The following is a 24,367-nucleotide window of genomic DNA, read 5'->3' on the forward strand; positions in this document are numbered from 1 at the left end:
ATGAGCTTATTAAAATGATGGATAAACCCAAGAAAGAGCAAGAGTCTCATAATAGAAGAAAATTCCTTGAGAAAAAATTCATGAGATGGTATCAAGCTGAAGACCTAGTAAACAGATGTGTAGCAAGTCCCAGAGCCAAACAAAAATTAATTGAGGAGCTCAAAAGGTAACAGAGTGGCTTCTTTCAGAAAAATATAAAATGGAACTTGCAGATTATTTTACAGATTGTGTCATGTGAAAAGCTATAATGAGAGCCACTTTACAAAATTTGTTTTAAAAAATATCAATACTAAACAATAAAAAAGACCATTACTAACTCCAAAAAAACTTAGGAATTGTGTAAGAAATAAAATTTTAACACAAAAAATATATATCATATATAATACACATTGTTTCAGTATGTTTAAACTTTAGCATGTATAGCATATATATTGTACATATTATAATCTATATATAGTATAAACTTTAAACCTGTATGACTAAATAGTATATATAGTATAAATTTTACACTGTATAGTACACATATATACATAATATATACTATACACAATCATATATCATAGTATAAACTATATAAAATATACACACAAACTATTTACATGCACAATTACATACTAGTTATAATAAATCATTGAATACTTTTTTAACCAAAAATTATGATAGTACCATTTTTTAAAAGAAATGAAATAAGGAAAGGAGCCATAAGAGGACCAAAATAAGTAATGTTTTAAAATGATGAATTAAGCAAGAAAATATACACATAGTACTTTGATATTAGGAGTAAATATCTTGGGCTGGGGTTGTGACTCAGTGGTAGAGCACTTACCTAGCATGTGTGAGGCACTGGGTTCAATTCTCAGCACCACATACAAATAAATAAAATAAAGGTTCAGTAATAGCTAAAAAATTTTTTTTAAAGAAGTAAATATCAGGAGCTGGAGAGATAGCTCAGTTGGAAGAGTGCTTGCCTTGTAAGCACAAGGTCATGGGTTCAATCCCCAGCATTTTCAGTACTGGGGATTAAATCCAGGGGCACTCTGGGTGAGACACAGCACTGAGCCACACCTTAGCTCTTTTTATTTTTTGTTTTGAGACAGGGTCTTGCTGAGTTGCCTCAACTTCCCCAGTTGCTGGGGTTGCAGGCATGAACCCACCATGCCCAGCTAATGTCAGTTTAAACAGCTGAAGATTTTGAAAATGGTTATCTGAGGGAGGTATGGCTTCCAGAAAAATGGAACGCAATTTGGGGTGGAAGAAAAAAGAGAATATTGGTTTTTACTAAAAGCCTTTTAGCATTAATTAAATTTTTAAACGGTATGCTCATTACTTTGATTTTTTTAAAAGGGAAAATATTAACTTTTATAAAAGGAAATAAAGAGGGAGGGAGGAAGGAATGAAATTATTTCCTTAAAATAGATTTATGTACATACTGTAATACTATAAAAATATTTATACACCCATAGTTCTAGGGACTATAATTCTCAAAGAAAGCAACTGCCCCCACCTTTTAAGTTTGTAAAAAGCTCACCCTCAGAACTGAAATATTCAAGATCAATCTGGGTAAGTATATTAAGTCCGAAAACACTGGTTGATGATTAGTGGGAAGGAAACCTGGTTTGCCAAGTTTTGGAGACAATTGCTTCTTACACCCTATCCTATGTCTTTTATGATGGTTTGGGTCACATTCTCCCAAAGAGATTGGGGACCTATGACACTAATTGTTTTAGCAATTTGAACAGTGCTTTATACATTTTATTAAAGGTACAAGAGGGTTCAACAAAGCTATTTAATTGATGGGAAAAGAAAGATAGCAATTAGTACGTTATTCATAGGAATGGTGGAAGAAAATACATCGTTGATAAAATATCATTGTAAGTATTCCCAATGATAAGTACACATGTTCACTACTGAGTAATCCCAGGAGCAAAACAAACCCTCTGTTACATAACTCTTACTTTACCTTTCTTAATCTTTGAGTAATTAACATGGAAAAAAGCTGTTTTCTGGGCCGCTCCACAAATAGTTTCCCAGCAGAAAGAGACAAGCAAATAAGCCTGAGCATGTGATGGACTTGGAAAGCAATGAATCTTAACAAATTTGCAGTTGAATTATTGAACTATTAAGACTGCAGAGTTAAACGGAAAAGATCTGGATGGATAAATGGGGTTTTGTTACCTTTGTTTTTTCCTAATTTTGTTTGTTGCAGCTGCTTGTTGCCATGAGAACCAAAAGTTATGACACTGCCATTCACACTGCATATTTTTATTTGGAAAATAAGGTTTCACTTACATGGTTGAGGTTCATCAACCACATGAACTTAGAGTGGGAGGTTTATACACACACCATAGATTTATTTGCTAAACCACCAATCTTGTTTATTTTTAGATAAACTACAAAATGGTCTTTCTTCAGAGGAGAATGGTGGTTCTTTTAGAGAGTCTTTTCACTGATCTATTCAACAAATATTTTTTGAATATGTACGTGCTATGTGTACCACGCTCTGTGCTAGGTGCTAGAAATAGGGGCAGTGCAAAATAGAGCATCTACAATCCAGTGGGCAATTAAACAATTAAATAAGCAATTATACTAAGATGAGTTAAGTGCTTGGAACACATTTAGCAGAAGCATTGATCATATCCTGAGGCTCCAGGATGGGGAGGGTCAGGGAAGCTTCCCAAGTGAAGTGACATTGAGTGGAACTTGAGAATGAGTGCAAATTATCCTTGCCAAGGAGGATGGAGAAGAGGCAGAGGCTGAGGAAGACAGGAGGACAAAGAGAAGCAGTGAGGAGGCCACAGCAATAAGGGAGGAGACAGACTGATCCTAGTGGCTTGAACTTGAGTCATGGCAATGGTGTTAGAGAAATAGAGATAGATCTGAGAACTAGGTGCAGAATTGATCAGATTCCATGATTTACTGCACATGAGAGATAAGGAAGAGGAGGAAGGAATTACAGGTTTCCAGCTTGGACAGTAGGGTTCATGGTGGGTGTCATGCACTGTGCTAGGGCACACAAGAGAGGCAGGCTGAGGGAGAAAACGGAGAGACTCAGAATATATTGAGTATGAGGTGCACGCAGACATTCAGTTGATGATTTCTAGTAAGCACTTGGGCTCTAGGGCATGGGCTCCCAATTCAAAAGTTGTCATCTCAGAGAAAGTCTATAGAGAGGGAAAAGCAGATAACAAAGGACAGACTCCAGAGCTTACTGATCTTTAGGGAACAAGCTGAGGAAGTCTGAGAAAGAATAGAAAGGAGAAGGTGTTGTAAGGAAGGGGGCGGAAATAAACTCTACCTCTTAGGCTCAATGCCTGAAATCCTATAAACTAAACTGACAAAATATTGATTAACAGAAGAAAAGGCACATGAATTCCATTTGTTGTGTGGTTTTTACAAGACACCATCGTCTTCCTGCAAAAGAAGTGAAGACCAAAGAAGCAAATAGATCCAAGAGTTTATATAACCATTTTTAAAATGATAAAATTGTGGAGATGTGACAAGATACAGAGAAACAATTTTGGGCTTCTAAGCTCACCCTCAGAACTGAAATATTCAAGTTCAAGATCAATCTGGGTAAGTATATTCCCACACCAGGGGGAGGTAGTCACACAGGGGAAGTTAATAGAAAACAAGGGGTGGGCTACCTTACTGAGGTTTGTTTGTGCAGGTCCATCTCAGTACCAACTTCCTGTCCTGTCCATAGTCATGAAACTTGTCCCAGACGGGGGATTTATGGCAGTCCTCACTCTCAGAAGTTTCTGCTCTTAATTAGATAAGGGGAGCTCTGGGAAGACTTCTTTCAGTATCTGTAGATTCTCAGTTTTCCTCAGCTCAAAATGATCCTACAGCAAAGTGGCATATTTGGGGGTTGCACAATCTGTTCCCCTTCTGTGATAAAGTCTCAGATGCCACAGAGAGGTCAATACAATTCAATATGAATTTAATGTACACCTACTATGTGCCAGGCATGTGCTGCTGGGTAATGAGGATAGAGCAGTGAAGATGACCCAGTCATTATGATCAAAGAAGAGAAAATTGCTATGGAATTTGGGGTTGTAGAAAACTGTAGCTTTTGTGACAGCAGGGTTTTTTGGTTTCATTTTTGTGGTACCAGGGGCACTTAATCACTGAACCATATCCCTGCCATTTCTTTCTTTTTTGGTGGGGAGAGGAGGGGAGAGTGGCATTCACTAAATTGCTGAGGCTGGCTGTGAACTTGAGATCCTCCTGCCTCAGCTGCAACAGCAGTTTCAATGGTGGGGGGAAGTGAGAAGTTACATGGCAGGGGACTGACAGAGATGGAGGTAAGGAAGTGTGTCTGGAAATTGGAGACAACTCTTTCAAGAAGTGTGGCCATGAAGGGAGGCAAGAATCAAGAACAATAATTGGAGGAGACAAGGAGCCGAGATTGAAGGGCTATTTGGCTGGGGGTTTTGTTTGTTTTAGTTATATAAGAATTCTGAACCTGCTTCTGTAGAAAAAGAATGTGCCAGGGGAGAAAAAGAAGTTAATAGTGCCAAAAAGAAAGCAGGGGTTGGTAAAAATGATCTCTGGGGAAAAAGAGACCGTGAGAGGAAGGATATAGCTCACCTTGCAAGTCTCACCTGCACCATCTTCTCTCCTGTCCTAGCCCCATCCCAGCTCTGAAGCTGTGTAAAGACCACCCCTACTTCACTCTTAGATCCTCTGGCCAAGAACTTTAAATCCCTAAACCAATGGAACCTGGAAATAATTGGTAGATCTCTAATGTAAAAAGACTGCAGCATTTCTGGAAGCTATCAGTAGCAGCTCCTTTCCCACCTTTACCAGCCCCTAAACTACAGGGTGAGCAGATCATTTTTCTGCCCCCTCCAACCAGCCTCTCCCTGGGCAGGAGATCCATGTATCCCAGGTATCTGATGAACTTATATATGTACATGGACCAGGATCCTCTTCTATTTCTCACCTGATCTTGAAACGTCTCCTACCATAACAGTTTTGCCTGGTCCCTTCGCCATTGCTGTTCTGCAGTTTAAAATCATTCCCTGTGCCAATCTACCCAAAGAAGGCTCCTTGTGGGCCTCCAATGCCAGCTTGGAACTGAACTAAATTTACTTCAGTCCTACTTGGCCTTCATCCACCTTCCTCTAACCTCCCCATCCCCAGCACATGCTCTTCTGGTTCACAGAACACCTTGAGGTCAATGTCGGCAGCACCTCTGGTGGGATACCAGGGCTCACAAGGAATCGCAAGGCCTTGTCTCTGAAGTCAAAACACAAAATAGGTTTACATAAAATCACTTCTTTTTGCTAGCCTAAAAGCAGGAAGGTTACATGCTATGAGTTGACACAGAGCTAAGACTCGATTAATTATTGACTAGTACAAAGAAAAGAACACTGAATCAAACACAATTCAGATTCTCACTGGCCATTTATTAATTCTGTGGGTTTCGGTGTATTGTTCAAGGTATGCAAGTCTTACTTTTCTTATCTGCAAAATGAAGATGATTATAGCTATGCTCTAAACATGTTGTGAATGACCGCATGTGATCTTCACAACCTGGTACAGTACAGCAGGCTCTGCTATTAACAGTTAATACTTGATGACAGAGGTTTCAACCAGATAGCCCTGTTCCAGAGCCTGCCCCTTTAGCCACTGTGTTCTGTTGAATTTAATGATAATTCCCTCCGGCCTTCAGGACTATGAAGAGGAGCATCTGAAATAATGTCAAAGGAAACACTTGCTAAATTACTGTTTAATGGGTACAAAGTTTCAGTTTTGCAAGATGAAGAAAGTTCTGGAAACAGGTGGTGGTTATGGTTGCACAACAGTGTGAATGTACTTAATTAATACTACAAAACTGTACCCCGAACACAGCTCAGATGGTAAATTTTAGATCATGTGTATTGTACCACAAATTTTTAGTCACAAAAACAGAAAATACTAGGAAGATCATAAAGTGCAATACAATTGTGAACTTTAATGTTGTTTTTCTTTAGTGTTAAGTTATCAACCAGTAGGCTCTCTAAAAGAAAACTTGATGTGACTTACTCTTAGTCTCTGAATGTCTGGAAGAGATGACAAGAGAGGAAGCCTAGTGTAAGATGGCAGCATGTGTTCCTCAGCAGCCTCATTGGCAGAAGTCAAATAAGGAAGGAAAAGCAAGTTCAGGTTAGTTTCTCGGTGACAACCTGAAGATCCCGAGTCTGGCATTCTTTGATCACCTCCTGCATGACCCAACAAGTCTCCTCCAAGGGGAAAGATCATCACTGAGGCCAAGCACACCAATAATGATTGCCGACATCATGTGGGGACATTTCCAGCAGCATACACATTGCCTGCCCTTGCCTCAATTACAAAGGGCCCTATAGCTTGTTAGACTTATGCCACCATATTCCTTATAATGCCTTTCTTCTCATCTAAAAATAACTTTAATCAAAAGCACATATTCATTATTAAAAATTTAGGAAGTATAAAAACCAAGGGTTCTTGGGTAAGTATTAGATATTGTCCCAATAACTCCAAAAAATAAAAATAAATGTTTTCTGATCTTCTCCAGAGAATAAAAAGGTGAAGTTTAATCTTATTTTGGGGTAAATGAAATTCTGAAATTTTCCTTAAAGTTTTTGTTTTGTTTTCTAATCTGGCACTCTTGGTTACATTTCCTTTGAAAATAATGTCACGAAAGGCTACTGGGTTCCCATGACAGCGCACAGTTATGTAAGGTGTAATGGAGCTGAGCTGCTGCATTCATGGAGCTATAACATCAAGCCTCTGGACTGCAGGTCTCTTCCAGGAAGCAGGGACTTTGCCTACTATTTCTGAACCTCCAGGCTGGCAAATATTGGACACCAAGCAATGACTATGTATATACTTGAATTTCCAAAAAAGAGAGGAACTGACTGGTCATCTCCTCTCTCAAGCAGCAATAACAAGAGCACCCAAAGTTTCCATGGTTGGAAGAAATAGAAAAGTGTTTGGTTAAAGAAGAGGACAATAATCTTTAGTGTGTGAAGGTGGTTGGTAGAGCAAGTACTCAAATTAGAGACCTGCTTACTAGAATGTGTTGAAGAACTATTCTATTGGGAATACATACAGTCAACAGCCAGTCATATTTATTAGATGGTTATCTTCTATTTGTCAACCAACAAGTTTGTTCTGTGAAGGAACGCAAAAGTTTATCTCTAGGCAACAAGTCACATAAATTCAGTAAACTATCTCCTTTCTGGGCCTCCCAGAGTAGGCACAAAAATGATTATAATAAATTTGCCAAGCAATACAATTTAATGTAAGAATAAATGAAGTAACTCCTTCTTTGAAATGGGTGAATTTCATAAAATTGGAGCTCACTCAGCAGTGCATTTCCTGTTTTGCTTTAATTATTCAACAGAAGCCTGCCCATAATTTCTATGTGCCACATGCTGAGCTAGGTTTTAGGAAGATAGCAGCCCCATATGGAGTTTCAGACTAGTGAAATCAGGAGAAGACTGGCAGGGAGCAAGTATCAAACAAAAATGTACGTCTGTGCCTTTGGAGGATTCAAGCCTCATTGAAAAACTAATGTCATACATAAATGAGAGGAACATCTTGTCAAAGTATGTCCAGCCATTGGAGGAGAAGGAGCGTCTTCATAGTACATGTTATATGACATTGCATTAATTTTATTAATTTATGCAATTGTTTATCCATTCAACATTCATCTCTCCTATCAGGAAGTAAGTTTGATGAGGGCGCCTTGTTTCCTCCTGTATCCCCAGTTCATAGAACCATGTCTGTCATGTACATTCTCAATAAATATTTACTGAATAAATGAATGAACCATGTATTTAATTCTTTTTTAAGCAAAGGACCCTCTGTAAAGCAAATTGCCTTCCTCTTTCTTATCCATTTTGCAAGTCTGGATCCTTACACATCAACTGAGAGGGAAGAAGGAAGAGTAAACCACATCAAATCGTCTATTGTATGGAACGGGATGACATTGCAGAATGTAAATCCCAGAGTCTTTGGAATGTGCTCATTCCATATTTTAATAAATTAATTGCCAAGATGAGATCTGAGATCACTTGTCTGTGGTTTTTGGAATTGTATTCTTTTAGCAGATGATTAACAACTTTGCATTTTAGGATGATATTTTGGGTATCCATCAAAGCATTTAAACTCATCTGACTTGACAACTGTCATACCATACTGGTTGTCATGCATTTGGGAATAAATACCTTTTAAAGTCTTCTACCCATTTCAGGAAAAGCACAGTATGATGTCATGATCTGAAAAGACACTGGTGAACTGATCCATACATTTATCCAGGTCAAAGCTCTCTGCTCTCTCAGCCCCAGAAACACTGACTTCAGGAGTTGAGCTATAGAGGGTCATCACCGAGCGCCAAGGTCAGTGAGTTAGTTTCTGAACCCCTTCAGCTAAAATTGCTCTTGAGGCAAGCTCTCCAAGGCTGTCCTCTCTATGACTGCCCTAACAAATTGCCACAAAGTTGGTAGCTTAAAATAACAGATATTTAGGGTGGACTCATGCACAGGTGGACGGTGGGTGAGGAATGCACGTGTGCGTGGGGGTGGGGGGAAGGGAGTGAATGAGTGGGTGGATAAGGTGAGGGTCTCAATCACGACCCAGCAAGGGAGCAAGTGGGGGGGAATTGTCAGAAATACAGGAAGTCAAGATACAAAAAAAGGATGGTTCACGGTACCTATGGAGAGCGACTCAGAGAATCGGCACCCTGAGCTGATCCAGCCAGAGGACGTAGGACACGACCTTGATAACGGGGAGACGGGGGGGATTCAACATGTCTGGGTCTCAGCGAAAAGCGACGTCTCCAAGGGCATCTACTAACCCGCCCTTGAGTAAGAATTCCCATGGGAGGGAGAAGTGGAGGTTGATGACCCCGGAACCCTTGCTATGCCGAGTGATTGACACCCATTATCTCATCGAATCCTCACAAGCTCTTCACCACCGGGTTCCTCTTATGGAACCATTTTACACACGGAAAAACTGAGGCCCCAAAAGAACCCCTATCCCAAGGGTGCGAGACCAGGCTGACAACACCTAGCTAGCAGGACGCTGTGGGAGTCAGGGAGATCAGAGCTCAGAGAGCAGAGTGCTGTCTCAGCCATAGACTTTATTCACAATGAACGTGGTCAAGACCTGGAGCTCACAGCAGATCGTCCATAGGCTTAAATCCCCATCACACTTGCTCACTTAGAGACAATATGGAAAGACATGGGTGTCGGAGGGAGATGCAATCTTTGCTTTCAAAGAGCTCACAACTTTACTCCACCCTCAAAGAGGAAAGTCCGTGGAAACAGAAAGCAACCCAATGAGACCATCTTTAATTATATGAGTAAGGATGCTTCCAGTTGAGAAAGATCAACTCAAAGCTTTTTAAAATGTACTTCCTGGAAAAGTCCACTTCGCTATAAATTTAAGCTGTTGACCTAAGAGGTCACTGTGAGCATAAAGGTTAAGAGCCTGGGAAGGAGACATCTTCAGGTCCGGTTTGATCAGGCAGTCAGTATCCATCCAAAAAGACCCAACCTCTTTCTGTAACAAATGATTTATCCTGCTGCCTTTATAATGCTGAAATGAAATTCACAGCTTGTGTAATCCCACCACATAGTCTGACAGAATGTCAATAGCATGCTTCATCTATAATACAAAGAGAGAAGAGAACAGATTTATAATGAAAATATGTATTTTTATATATAAAAGTTCATACAAAACTTCAAAGATGTAAAGAGGTAACCAAAACTTGCTCCTTTAAGAGATGTGACAAACAGGTACCCGGAGATTGACCTGGATTTCACTTTACATGTAACCAGTTAGAATAAGTTACATAGTTATGTTCACACAAATGAGCGCATGGCTCAGAATTCTTCCTGGTCCACGTTTTCCAGAAGAACGTCTCTTGGCTTTTCATATGCAAGCTTCATGGAACTCACCTGTCCCTTGATTAATGTTGACACTTACAGAGGAAAAAGTCATGAGTGTGTCTCAAAATTTCAATTCAACTTTGGAAACAAACGACTCTGTAGAATCTGATGCTCCTCTCCAAAATCCATTGGCAGGACTCCGCTGACGGAAGAGCACCCAGGTCATCAACAAAATACACAAATCCCCTGCAGCATGTCGCTAAGACAAGTCATGTGGCTGTGGGCAAAGCCATGGTTTGGTTTCTAACACCTTTGTTGAAAAATAACTTAAGTGTGATTGTCTGTGTCCCAAGTGTGCGATGAAATTGGCTTTGACAGATGCATAGGCATGGGAAGCCATTGGCAAAGGAAGACGCCCATTGTCACTAAATGTCCTTCTGCCCCCCGAGAGACTATCCCTCCCCCACTCCCAGCCCCATCCCTCCCCCACTCCCAGCCCCAGGCAGCCCCCATGTCAAAGCAAGTATTTACCTACAATGACACCTGTTAGGTGATTCCTCAGGCATTGTGTATCCTAAAAGGAGTTTGGAAATGTACAGCCGCATACGTTTTAGAAAACTGAGGATTTGGAGTCACAATGATCACATTAGGATTAGATATTATATGATATATTAACACTGTATATGATATGTTAACACTGAATTATAAATAATCTAATGTATTATATCGTATAATAATCATTATGTCATTATATAATATATTATTACATAATTCATATGTGTCATCCCAAATTTGTCAAGAGTCAGACATTTGTTACATGATATTATATGATATTATATCATAATATATATGAATCAGATATCATATGTAATATGAATCATAGAGGTATAATATAATGTTTCAAATCTTATATCACATAACATCATCATATAATATATTATTTTATAATTTGCATATAACATTATGTACTATAATGAATTATATATGTACAGTAAAAAAAAAAATAACAGATATTTGTTCTCTCACAGGTTTTGAGGTCACAAGTCCAAAATCAAGGTGTCAGCAAGGTCTGCTTTCCTGGAGGCTGTGAGGAAAAATTCATTCCATGCTTCTCTTCCAGCTTGTAATAGCCCCTGGTGATGCTTGGCGTTCCTGGGTTGCTACCTGCATCACTTCCAATCTCTGCCTGGTTCTTTACATCTGCCTCTTCTCTGTGAATTCTCCCCTCTCCTCTTCTTTCCAATCTGCCCCACCTTCTCTCTCTCTTCCCCCCACCCCTGGAGATTAAAACCAGGGATGGACTACCCCTGAGCTACATCCCCAGCCTTTTTTATTTTTTATTTTGAGAGAAGATCTCACTAAGTTGCTGAGGCTGGCCTTAGAACTTGGAATCTTCCTGTCTCAGCCTCCAGAGTTCCAGGGATTACAGGTGTACACTACCATGCCTGGTTCCCCTTCTTTTTTAGGAGGACAAATGTCATTGGATTTTGGACCCATTCTAATGTAGGATCACTTGAATCTTAACATCTCAAGATCCCTAACTTAATCACATCTGCAAAGACCCTATTTCCAAATGCAATCAGATTCACAAGTTACAGTTGTATATATCTTTGAGATTAGGGGTGGAAACATCATTCAAACCACCAAGACTGATGTAAAAATTTTAAAAATAAGATCATGCAATTCTAATAAGGTAATCATCTGAATTAATATGATCAGAATGGGTTTTATCAAAGAGGAGAAAGGCATTTGTTTTAGTTTATTTTAGTTTGGGGTCATAACTGTTTTCCCCTGGCAGTGTATGTAGAGGAGGAAGCCCACCAGGTATTGTAGGCACCCAGCTCTTCAGAGCCTCTTAGATGCATCAGTTCTTCACTATAGCTTTCCTTGCCCTTATCGCTCCACACTCAGTTTGTAAAAGCCTTTTCCAAAACTAGAGCTCTTCCCTAGATGCTGAGGTATCTGATCGACCATCCATACCTGACTCCAGGTGTTGGACTCTAGTCTAACCACTTGATTTAGATGCTTGATACTGAACTACACACCCTGATCATAAAGAATCCATAGAGCATCTTAGGGCGAGAGACCCTTTCCCTGCCCACCTAGACCCAAACCCCCTCTTCCCTTTTTGATGGGCAGATGCAATAGATTGCCCCAAACTCAACAATGCTTGTACATTGTCCAGAGTCCCTTCCTTTACACACTCCCTGGCGATCCAAGGTGGAAGAAACAGCCAGCCCTGGCTGAGAGGTTGGGCGACATTACAGGCACACGAGGCAAGAAGAAGCACTGCCAAGATTTCGTTTCTGTTTTTGCTGGTCTCTACTGTGGTTTCCAATGAAAAGAACAGCTTTTAGAAGGTAAAGTTGGCAGGGCCACCCTGTGTCAATGGGCCACTTTCAGCTCTGAGGAGCACAGCTTGCTTTCTTTTTCTAGGGGTACACTCCTCTGGAAGGTTGGAATTCATTTCTGGCATGGTATTTCACTAGAATCAATTGTGCATGTTTAAAATTGTGCTTTTAATGTTATTTTAAGTACCTATTTTATAATTTCAATAAAACCACTCTTGAGCATGATGTAATGCTGATTAATGACACTTCTCTGGGACACCAAGAGCTCTCAGTTCTGCCTCGTGCCTCAGTGCTCACCTGAGGCATCCCATTAATCATTATTATGCCACAATCTGTCCTATCGTATTGCTTAATTACCATTGCTGTTACTCATCCATCTACTCAATTAATCCCCACAGAACAAATTCATCACACCCTGAGGCCTTGAAGAACAGTCTTCCCAGTCTTGCCAGAACCTAGCCCTAGAAGCAACTTATCCATACATGATGGAAGGACCCCAAAGCTCTGGATACTCAAGAAAAACTAACCTTAATACACAATTTCTACACAAGGGAATCTTGTCTCCCTTCCTTCTTGGCAGATGCAAACCTTACACGCCTTTCAAGGCTCAGCTTGATCCCTGCATCCTCCATGAATTCTTCTTTAATAATAGCTCTTAGTGCCAATATCACAATCTATATCAGTTATTTTATTTTACTCTTTGGGTATTATACATGAATATTAATTCAGCTTGACAATTAATTTCCTTAGAACAGATTTCATGTTTAATGGTGTTTAGAAATAATTAATTAAGCCAGGCACAGTGGCAGTCTCCTTGTAATCCCAGTCATTAGGAGTCTGAAGCAGAAGGATCACAAGTTCAAGACCCAGCCTCAGCAACTTAGCAAGGGTCTAAGCAACTCAGTGAGACCCTGCCTCAAAATAAAAAATAAAAAGGGCTAGGAATGTGGCTCAGTGGTAAAATGCCTCAAGGTTCAATTCCCAGTGCCAGAAAGAAAGAAGAAAAGAAAAAAGAAAAAAGAAATAATAATAGTAACACCTATTACATTACCAGGTACTGGGCTCAGTGGTCAACATAGATTACCTCAAAGAAGTACATCAACAATCTTTGATGGAAGTCCCTTCATTGTCATCTTCACTTCACAGAAGTGAAATTGCCTATTTTCACACAGCTAGTAAGTAGTAAGCAGTGTTCAAGTCCTGGCAGTCAGAGTCCAAAACCCAAGTTCAAGGCCACTAAGCACCACTGGCTCTTCTCATGACCTTCATGGTCTGGCAGTGAGCTAAGCATGTTATTAATCAGCTAATTGTTTAGGTTGGATGAAAATTCCTATTCTGCAGAATCAAAAGAAGAACAAATATGTGGGTCTAGATTAGAAAAAAGACAGGAAAGGGGGAAAATTTTTAAAAGTCTTTATTAGTGTGTTATAGTTAAACTTGGGGGCTTCAGGTGAACATATTCATAAATGCTTATAACAGTTTTCTCCATTTCAGTTCAAAGGGATAAAATTTTAAATCTAAAAGACAAAAAAGTGATTGACAGGTATTTGGAGTGGGAGAAAAGTATTTAAGAGAGCAAGTGTACCTTCTATAGAAGTTGTTTTCAAATGAAAATTTAAATATGGTTTAGAAAATTAAGAGGGGTATGGTGAAGCCATAACATAGTTCTGTGATAATAAACTTGTGTTCTGGGAGACAGGACCAGTAGACTAGAAATGAACATTTCTAGTCACTTCATCACTGACTCGTACAGGAACCAGACTTGCTCCTCTCCAACTGGGAAACTAGGTGTAAAAATGCAGGTGCTCTGATTTCTCCCTGCAGAAACTATGCAGCAAGAGGCACCAAGACAGTAATGGACCTTCTAGTCATGATTTATTTTCCATAAGAATCATAAGAAATAAATCCTTGAATTTAAGAATATTTAAAAGATATATCACTAAACTACAGAGGATAATTGTATATTGTATATTGTAAATTACCCATCCTTTATGCAAGTTGTCTTACTAGTAGAAAAGGAAAATTACATAGTTGTTGGGATAGGCTACCTGTTAGAGGGCTTTAATTTCACCAGTAATACCTCGTATACCATTTACAAGCATATGTATATGTGTGTGTTTATGTCTCACTCTCTCTCTCTCTCTTTCTCAAAAAAAGGATATGCACATAGGGGATAATTTTTGCCCAAGTGTTGTAGCTATCTTTGGGAGTTAGAATTTGGGATCTACTTACTTACATTATTTGATTTTTTTTATAATGGACATGCGTACATTTTTATAAAAATAGTACATCTAATTACTTTTATTCTTTTGACTTGGGAGGTGATTTAGACTAGTTAAAAATTGAAAACACTATGATATCAGGAGACAGCATCAGTCATATACACCTTATTGCCAAGATTCAGAGAGTGAGCTTTTGTTGGGACTGATACCCATGTTTATAGCAGCACAATTCACAATAGCCAAGCAATGGAACCAGCCTAGGTGTCCATCATGGATGAATGGATAAAGAAAAATGTGATCACACACACACACACACACACACACACACACACACACACAATGGAGTTTTACTCAGTCATAAAGAAAAATGAAATTACAGGAAAATGAATGGTGCTTAAGAAATAAGTCAAACTCAGAAAGTCAAGGGTTATATGTTTTCTCTCATATTTGGAGCTGGAGAAGAAAGAGGAAAAGAAAGGGGAGGGGGAATCTCATTCAAATCAAAAGGAGATCAGTAGAATAAAGGAAAGGAACCAAGGCCAGGAGAAAGGGGAGGGAGAGGGGTAAGTGCTAGAGAGTGATATTGGCCAAATTATATTGTTATATTGTGTGTATATAAGAATACACAATAACAAATCCCACCATTTCGTGTAATTATAACACAGCAATTTTTTAAGAGTAGGGAAAAAAAGGAAGAAGACTTTAGCTGCTGGGAGTGAGCCGAGCATGGGAATAGCACCTAAAATGAAAAAGGGTGGAATACCAAAGGCCAAATGTCTTCTCTGATAAGTGAATGATGATACATAATAGGGTGGGGGTGGGTTAAGGGAAGAATGGAGGAACTTTGGATTGTGTAGAAGGAAATGAGAGGATGGGGGGAGGTGGGGGAAGAAAAGATAGTGAAATGAGACAAACATCATTACCCTATGTAGATGTATGATTTCACAAATGGTGTGAATCTACATCATGTAGAAATGAAAAGTTGTACCCCATTTATGTACAATGAATCAAAATGCAGTCTGTAAAAATAAAAATAAGTAAAATTTTTAAAAAAGGAAGAGGGCAGAACACATTCAGTCCAGAAACACCAATGGTTACCTTTGCCTACTTCATGTTAGTACATGAAACTGACATTGTCCAGCAAAATGAAATCAGCCTGTTCAAGCTCTAATTTAGATTTCTGTTCTCATAAACGACAAAATTTTGAAATCTAGATACAGTGTGTCAAAAAGCATACCCTAAGTGACTACTAAAGGAATATTTTTACCACTTCTTTCCTCAATTCAGCACATTTTCACCTTTTTGGCAGATACGTGATTGCACGAGATTTGGTGATTTGCACATGGTCACAAAAAATACTACTCATTCACTCATTATTTTGGTTTTATATTGCCTGTCCTACACGTGTTTTTTTTTCCCCAAATATTGTCCTCAGAACTGAATTAGATCTCAGGAAAAAGGAATTTTTCCTAGGATTCTTTACACAGGCTCCAAGAATGCTGATGAACAGAAGAGGCACTGGGTAAATATCATTTTTCATTAGCATCTTGGGAAAGGCGTTTACAATCAACTTCAGGCACAAGAATGAGCAGAAGAAAATCAAGTGGGAAAATTCAATTCTACAAACAATTCCTGTAGCCCTACTGCAGAGCATTGTGCTGGAGTACCATCCTACAGAGAGATAAATCTAAACCTTTTCAGTCATCCCATGTAAGTCTTCAGAACATCCCAAGGAGGTGCATGTAATTCTCATATACCATGAGGATCTGTGTTAAGCAGCATAAGCCACAGGAAAAAGAACTTATCTTGCCAGTTTGGGGATTTGTGGAAAATAAAGGCTTCCTAGCTCCCAGATTTATATTCCATTCACTTCAGAAAAACCTTCTCCAATTTCAATTCTTTTCCCAAAATCTATCCCAAGGGTCATTTATTTCTACAGACTCCTGATACTGGCCCAAAGTGGGAACCCCTAGAAAATCTTCTAAACATTTGCCAATCATATATATATATATACTCATTCAGAAGACTGATTCTAAATGCAGGAGGAGGGGTTGCTGATAACATGGCTAGTTTGTGTAAATTATTATTCAATTCTCATGTTTTCCATAAACTTTTCTCTAACCTCCTGTAATTACCATAGTTACAAAACAACTTCGGATTAGCTAACTTGTGCCATCTAAAGGCTGTAGTGAGAAACTCGGACCTAAAAAAAAAAAAAGAAAGATATTTATATCAAACTTTCTATAAAATGAATTCAACAAAACTGTTCTGTATGTATATAAAATATAAAACGGATAATAAAGGTTTGGACATGTAGTATTGATATTATATTAAATTAAGGAGAAAATCAAGAAACCTCTGAGTTTTAGTCTTAACTCTATCACCAACCAATTGTGGAACCTTAGGCAAATTATTTTAACCTCTCTGGAACACATATTTCTCATCTATGAAAAAAAAAAAGACCATGATTTCAATTTATACTTACTAATATAATTTTTAACTTTATGAAATAAAAAAACTTAAATTCAGAAATATATACATGAAATTCAAGGAAATGGGTAAGTTAAAAGGATTAGTAAATTAAGAGAAGTAGAATAAATCTGGGCATTTCAGTTCTTTCCTTTTTTTCAAATAAATATTGTAATTCAGATGATCCGTGTATATATGTGTATGTGTGTGTGTGTGTGTGTGTGTGTGTGTGTGTATGGGATGTCCATAAACACTTTGACAGACTGGCCAGTTGTCCATCAAACTATCTCATCTTATTTCCAGGCATAGAGTAGTGCACATTTTCTAGGCTTCCTCACAGTTAGATACCAACAATATGATCGATTTCTTGTCAAAGGGACATTAGTAGAAAAATGTGTGCCTTTCCACATGATGCCCAGAAAACCTCACATGTGTAACCTTCATGCTCCTCCTCTTCCTGTTTATTTGATGCAGATGTGTATGACAACTTTGAGAGGAACTGAGCATCCGAATTATCACTTAGAGAAGCCTCTTTAATCTACCAGATAGGCCTAGTTGGGATTTTATGTAACAAGAAATAAACCTACTTCAGGTTTTAGTGTTATACATGACTAGGTTTGTTTACATCCATCAGCCATACTCTAACTGACAATATTTTTACACTCAAATTATTCAGGGGCAGATGGTCCTTCTTGCTGGGATCCCCTTTAAAAATAACATATCTAGAATCATATGCAACATATCCCTTTCTAATTTTATTTGTGCTGTAAATCTAAACAAGAATGTCAAATACTGGTTGTTACCTTAAAAGGAGAAAAAGAAGAAGGAAAGAAAAGAAAGCATATGAGCCACAGTAAATAGGATGTCAGAGCTAAAGGGAAGGTGCAGGCAGTTGCTCTGGTAACCCAAATGCAGCTTATTGCCTAGTACAATGTCTTCTTGCACATAGCTCATGTTCAATATATATTTCTTGAATGAAACAATGAGTGAATGAATGACCCACAAATAAAATCATTCCTAAAGTAGAGTATGATAAAAGAATTTGTTACCCATGCCATAGAATGGCTAGATTTAATGCATTCAGGACCCAACTGTTATCAGCAATGTGTGTCAGTGCCAGAGAAAAATTCCATTTACAATGTATACTCTCCTGACTTGGAAGTACAATAAGAAACTGGGATATTAGGACACTCACCCAATAAACCCAGCCTAGGCTTCTTCTATGAGGCAGGACCTCTGTTCTGGTCCCAACAGATACATGCCCTCTGCTCCTAGAAGCTCCTCACTGGGAACCTGAAAACCTTCCATGGAATTTCAGCAGGCTCCCAGCCTCTTCTGGCTTTTTTTTTTTTTTGTATCATTGCTCTCATTCATAGAGTAAGACTGACTCAATAATTAAGAGCCCAGATTCTGGAGTAAAAATTCCTGGGTGAAAACTGCCTCTGAAATTTTAGTCTTGGGTATTTCAGAAAGTTACTTAAGCTCTCCTGCCCTGTAAATAGGAGTACTACCAATACTCATTCTTCTGGTTGTCGTGACGATTCCTTGAGAAACTCCAAGTTGAGCACACTTTTTGGCACATACTAATTTAGCTTGTGATAATTTTAAATCTCTTTTCTCTTTCTTCAGAATGTACAGTTTTAAGATAACAGACGCCAGTGGAAATAACACCATGCAGAAAGTCAGAACTAGGTTGCAGTTTCAGATCTATCGTTCAATAAGGATTTTTAACATGAGAATGTCCCTTGATGTCCCCAAGTCTCAACTTTCTTATCTTTTAAATGAAAAGGAGGACTGGATGATTTGTATTTTCCCTTCCAGCTCTAATGAGTCCATATCTTAAGTCTTATGCAGGTCTACATAACCTAACTCTCAGCACTTTGTTCTGCATAAAGTACAGACAGTTCCATAACCTCCCTCTGACACCTACTCCGATGGTTTTAAGGCATGAGAGCTCACCCATGGCATCTTTACCATATGGTAAAGTGTGTAACAGGAAAGGCAGGTGGAGCCAAACAGGACTCAGATGCCCTATCAAACACTCTGAGGGCAGATGTTATAACCAACAGTGCCAGATCCATAGACACATCTGCAGAGAGCATCAGTAACTCACAGAAGCTGTCACATTTATCTCCTAGTAAAGTACCCCGGGGATAAATAGCAGAATCCTAAGCATAGAAACCACTCTAGAAATATTTGTGACTGTTTATTTACATGGAATGCTTATTTCCTCATCCTAAAGGAGTGAATTTGAAAAAAACAGAAAAAACAAGTAGGATTCTTGCCTGAAGTAAGGGATTGTATGTTTTGTTTCTCAAGGACCAGCACATAGTAAATTCTCAATATACGTATGTTTGAAGAAACAATCATTCCAAATCTCAAACAATCATTCCAAATCTCAGGCCTTATGTTCAGGAATCCAGACTACTGGAATCTTGTAAATTAATGTTTATAATTTCTCTTCATGAAGCTGGTGGCATATCATTATGCTCATGTCTCCCAATTAATCACTTCTTCCTGTGCCCCCTTTTTTTTTTTTGTGGTGCTGGGGATTGAACCCAGGGCCTTGTGCTTGCAAGGCAAGCACTCTACCGACTGAGCTATCTCCCCAGCCCGCCTGTGCCCCTTTTGTACTGTGATGTTGCTATTTCTCCAGTTCTTTGAATCTGGACTCACCTTGTGACTTGCTTTGATATGACAAAGGTAACTGTGAAAGTTCTAGACCTCAAGACTCCTTATAACTTCTATCTTTGCTCTCTGAAGGTCTAGCTACCATGGAAAATACTTGAGGATTTTGTTTGTTGGTTTTTTTGGTATCAGATATTGGATCCAGGGGTGCCACATCCCCAGTCCTTTATTTTTATATTTTGAGACAGGATCTTCCTAAGTTGCTTAGAGCCTCACTAAATTACTTAAGCTGGCTTTGAATTTGTGATCCTCCTGCCTTAGCCTCCCAAGTTGCTGGGATTACAGGTGTTCACCACTGCACCCAGCAAAATATTTGAGTTTTGATACCAATGAGAGACATGTGAAGGGGAAGATCCCAGCTTTCCAACCATCTCAGCTGAGGTCCCACAACTGAGGGTGAGACACCATGTTAGACTGAACACAGCTCCATGAAAAAGTCTGGGCAAGACCAGTAGAACTGCCCAACCCACCTAAAGAATCATGGGAAATAAAATGGTAGATACTTTTTAAAAATTTAATTAATTATTCATTTTTTTATTATATATTGTATTAATTATCTATTTCTATCAGCCAAAAGCTCAGGGGCTAAAGGAACATCAGTCAGTCATTGATTATCCTCATGGTTTCTATGGATCACGTATATGAGAGAGGTTTTGTTTGGCTCTTGTGATTCAGGTTCTCTCATGGTATTGCAGTCAAGGTGTGGACCAGAGCTATAGTCATTTGAAGGCTTGTCTGGGACTGAAGGATCTATTTGCAAAGTGTCTTGCTCACATGGCTGACAGATTGGCTTCTCTCCACTTGGGTTTCTTCTTGGAGCTCTTTGTGTATTCTCACAACATGGCAACTGGTTTCCTGTAGAACCAGAGATTAAAAGACCAAAGCAGAAGGTGAAATGTCTTAGAAGTCACACATAACCACCTCTGTCCATATTCTGAATGGGCAGGCAGAGCAGCTCCAACTTAAATAGAAGGACTACACAAGGGCAAGGATTATTTAGGTCATCTAGAAGGCTATTTGCCACATCACTTTTGCCAAAAAAAAAAAAATTTTTTTTAATTGGAGCATATAGTAAAACTGCAAATGCAATAGAATTATTTTTTGAAAATGCATATGTGACAGGGCATGGTGGCACACACCTATAATCCCAGCAGCTACGGAGGCTGAGGCAGGAAGATCGCGCGTTCAAAGCCAGTCTCAGCAAAAGCAAGGCACTAAGCAACTCAGTGAGACCCTGTCTCTAAATAAAATACAAAATAGGGTTGGGGTTGTGGCTCAGTGGTCAAGTGCCCCTGAATTCAATCTCCAGTACCCAAAAAAAAAAAAAGAAAAGAAAATGCATATGTGACAGGATTATTTTAAATGATGTTAGAAAGTGAAATAAGGAACAATAAAGAGCCAAAGGGGGATTTAATTCTGTCTAGGTCTTCAGATAAGACATCTATTTTTCAAGTTCACAATTCCTTAACAGAAACACTTCAGGTCAGATATGCTTCAGAGTTTAGAATTGTTTGGATTTTAGAATGATAAGAACATACATACACTAGATATTACACAATAATCTATAGTAGGACCAGAAACAACAACCTAAAATCAACCACATGTTATTTATGCAGCACAATGTATGAATTTTCAAAGTGGGATAAAGACTTTAAGTAGTTTCATATTCATTTAGGTCATATTTTGACAACAATTTTTTTAATTCTGATTTTTTAGATTTTTTTGGATTTCTGGATTATGGATGAGGAATTGTGAGCCTGTACAAGTTGTAAAGCACACACAGGATCAGAACTTGGGGTTACAGATTGCATTGACTGCATGCATCCACCCCTATTTCCAGGCCTTGTCCACCATCAGTCCCCCTGTACTGCCAATCAAGTTTGTCCTACACACATGGATTCTCAGAATTGACCCATTCACATGGTCTTCTGCTGACCAATTTTCTGCCTTGGATTTTGATTCAGGGATAGCTTTTCCTAGTGCCCAGCTTACTCCCAGGTTTGCAGTTACTTTTTTTAACACTGACATCTAGTAACTATAGCATAGACTGAAAAGTAGAACGGTTACCACAGATGAACCATAAATTTAGCTGGATTTCCCAACAACCAAGCAAAAAAACATAGACGTTGTTTAAATGAAATCCATATTCTTCTTCCTCAAATTTGGTAGGAATTTACTCAAATGTACTATTAAAAACAATGTACTATCATGCTAAGTGAGATAAGCCAATCTCAAAATACTAAAGGACAAATGATCTCACTGATAAGCAGATGATGACACATAATGGGGGGTGGGAGGGGGGCAGGAATGAAGAAAGGAGGGACTGTACAGAGGGATAAGAGGGGTGGGAGGGGTGGGGGGAAGAAAAAAATGTAAAGGATCAGAGTTTTTGTATATGATTGAAGTTAAACTGCCATAAATTTAAATTAGTGTTACAAAAAAAGACAAAGGACGTAGGCATATGAGCAGTGTGTGTGTACATATATATATGTATAAGAAAACATGAATTTGAGAGACAGCAGAGTTGTGATTAGGAATAAAAATAGTAGCCCCCCCCCAAAAAAAAACAATGTATTTCTAATCTGATAATAGAAGCATCCAACACAAGACATAACACCCTGGGAGTCACAAAGTGAAAGACTATTAGTTTATCTAAAATAAAAATATGACATTTCTATGCAGGATTAAAAGACAAGTTACAGACTGGTTAGAAATTGTGCAAAACAAGGAAAACAGAAAAAAGATTAATGATAGCACATAAAAATGAAAAAGGACAAAAAGGCAAATTAACAGGAAATTCACAGAAAAATCCATTTAAATGCCTGCTAAATACATGAAAAGGTTCCCAACAACACTAGGAATGAAGAAAATGTAATTTTAAAAAAGTGAAAAACCATTTTATCATCCATCAGATGGGCAAAAATTCAACTTTGATAATATCAAGTTTTTCACAAGAATGTAGAGAATGCAGTTTGGCAATATCTGTCCCACTGTTAAATGCAAATACCCTTTACCTATTGATTCCATTTCTAGGTTTCTGTTGGCACACTTGAACAAGGACACGGTTAATAAATTTTCCACTGCAGCCTTGTTTATTGTTTGAAATAGTGAAAAATACAAACAACCAACTGTCCACCAACATGAGCCTCTTTAAAGGAAAAAAACTATAATATGTCTCAGGAGTTTGCAATCCATGGGTCCTGGGCCACATGTATCCCACAGCTAGTTTTTATACTGCCTGAAAGCTAACGACATTTTTTAAAGAATTAAGAACAAATAGGATAAAAAGGAGGAGAAAAAAGAGAATACATGATCAATTCCTACATGACCCAGAAGTTCTAAAATATTCACTATCTGGCCCTTTACAGAAAAGACTTGGTACAACAAAAATATGGAACACTCACCAAAACAGGAAAATGGAGAGGAAATAAAGGTAGCAATGGTTCAAACCAAGCAGGAGAACTGACAAATTATCCTATTCCTAATATCCTTCAACCTACAATGCCAATATCCAATAGCACATGGATGTATAAGTCTCCGAATACTCTCCTGAAAGTTAAAGAAGCATTTAAAACATGAGCCTCTGATAGCATGGCCAGCTCTCAAGTTGGTGCCACAGACAAAAAACTAAAAAATCAACCTGGAAGTTGAATTTGAACCTTACTCATCAGTAGAAGAAGAAATATTTTACTCTAAATTTTGAACAGTTTCTATAGGAGAAGGTTAAAATCAACAGAAAAATGAAATCTCAGTAATGTTGTTCACATTGAATGCTTCAAAAATAGAATCACAATTATTTCTGAAAAACAGTTCTCTAAAAGGTATTTGAAATATCTTACCAAGAAATACTCCAAAAAGAATAATCTTTGTGATTCATATGATTGATTCTGACAAGAAAACTTATGAATCTCATTGCTTCCAGATTAGTCGAGAAGAAGATGGATCAGAGTCTGAAAACTAGGTGAAGACTCTCCTTATAAGGCTTTCCTTAATAAAAACAAATGAAATATGCATGAGAAAGAGACATTTAGAAATAAACTTTTGTTGGTGATAAAAGAAACATTGAACTCAAAAACATAAAAATAAAACATGAGCCTCATTTAAAATAGAAACAATAAAATACTAATACAAAGTGACTGTCTAAACTGGATGCAGTGCTGTGTGCCTGTATAGGCAGCTACTGAGGCAGGAGAATTGATTGAGCCCAAGAGTTCGAGGCCAGTCTAGGCAACCGAGTAAAACCCCATTTAAAAAAAAAAGGTAAAAAGATGATTGTCTACACTGATCACCACTGTGGTTATCAACTTCTTACAGTTGATCAATATCAATATTGCAAAATTATAGCTTCACAGGACTAAGAGAGCCCAGAAATTCACCTGCTCTGAGTTTTAATCTGATACACAGATTCTCTCCATAAAGGCCCTAACAAGTGACTGTCAACAATTTGTAATGCAAGGATGTGGGGGGAAAAGTACACTCAGACATGCTGGTGGGACTACAAATTGGTTCAACCACTCTGGAAAGCAGTATGGAGATTGCTCAAAAAACTTGGAATAGAACCAAACCATTTGATCCAGTTAACAGGCTCCTCAGCATATACCCAAAGGACTTAAAATTAGCATACTATAGTGATGCAGCTACATTGATATTTATAGTAGTTCAATTCACAATAGCTAAGCTATGGAATCAGTCTAGGTGCCTTTCCACAGATGAATGGAAAAATAAAATGTAGTATATATAAATATACAATGGAGTATTACTCAGCCATTAAGAAGAA

At 38.4% G+C, this 24,367-nt stretch overlaps 1 pseudogene; it reads left to right on the forward strand.

Moving 5' to 3' along the window:
• The first annotated feature begins 8,682 nt into the window (after positions 1 to 8,682).
• LOC124962883 (60S ribosomal protein L22-like 1) lies at positions 8,683 to 23,551 on the forward strand (annotated as a pseudogene).
• Positions 23,552 to 24,367: the final 816 nt, after the last annotated feature.

Source organism: Sciurus carolinensis, chromosome 13 (assembly GCF_902686445.1).
Source record: "Sciurus carolinensis chromosome 13, mSciCar1.2, whole genome shotgun sequence".
NCBI lineage: Eukaryota > Metazoa > Chordata > Mammalia > Rodentia > Sciuridae > Sciurus > Sciurus carolinensis.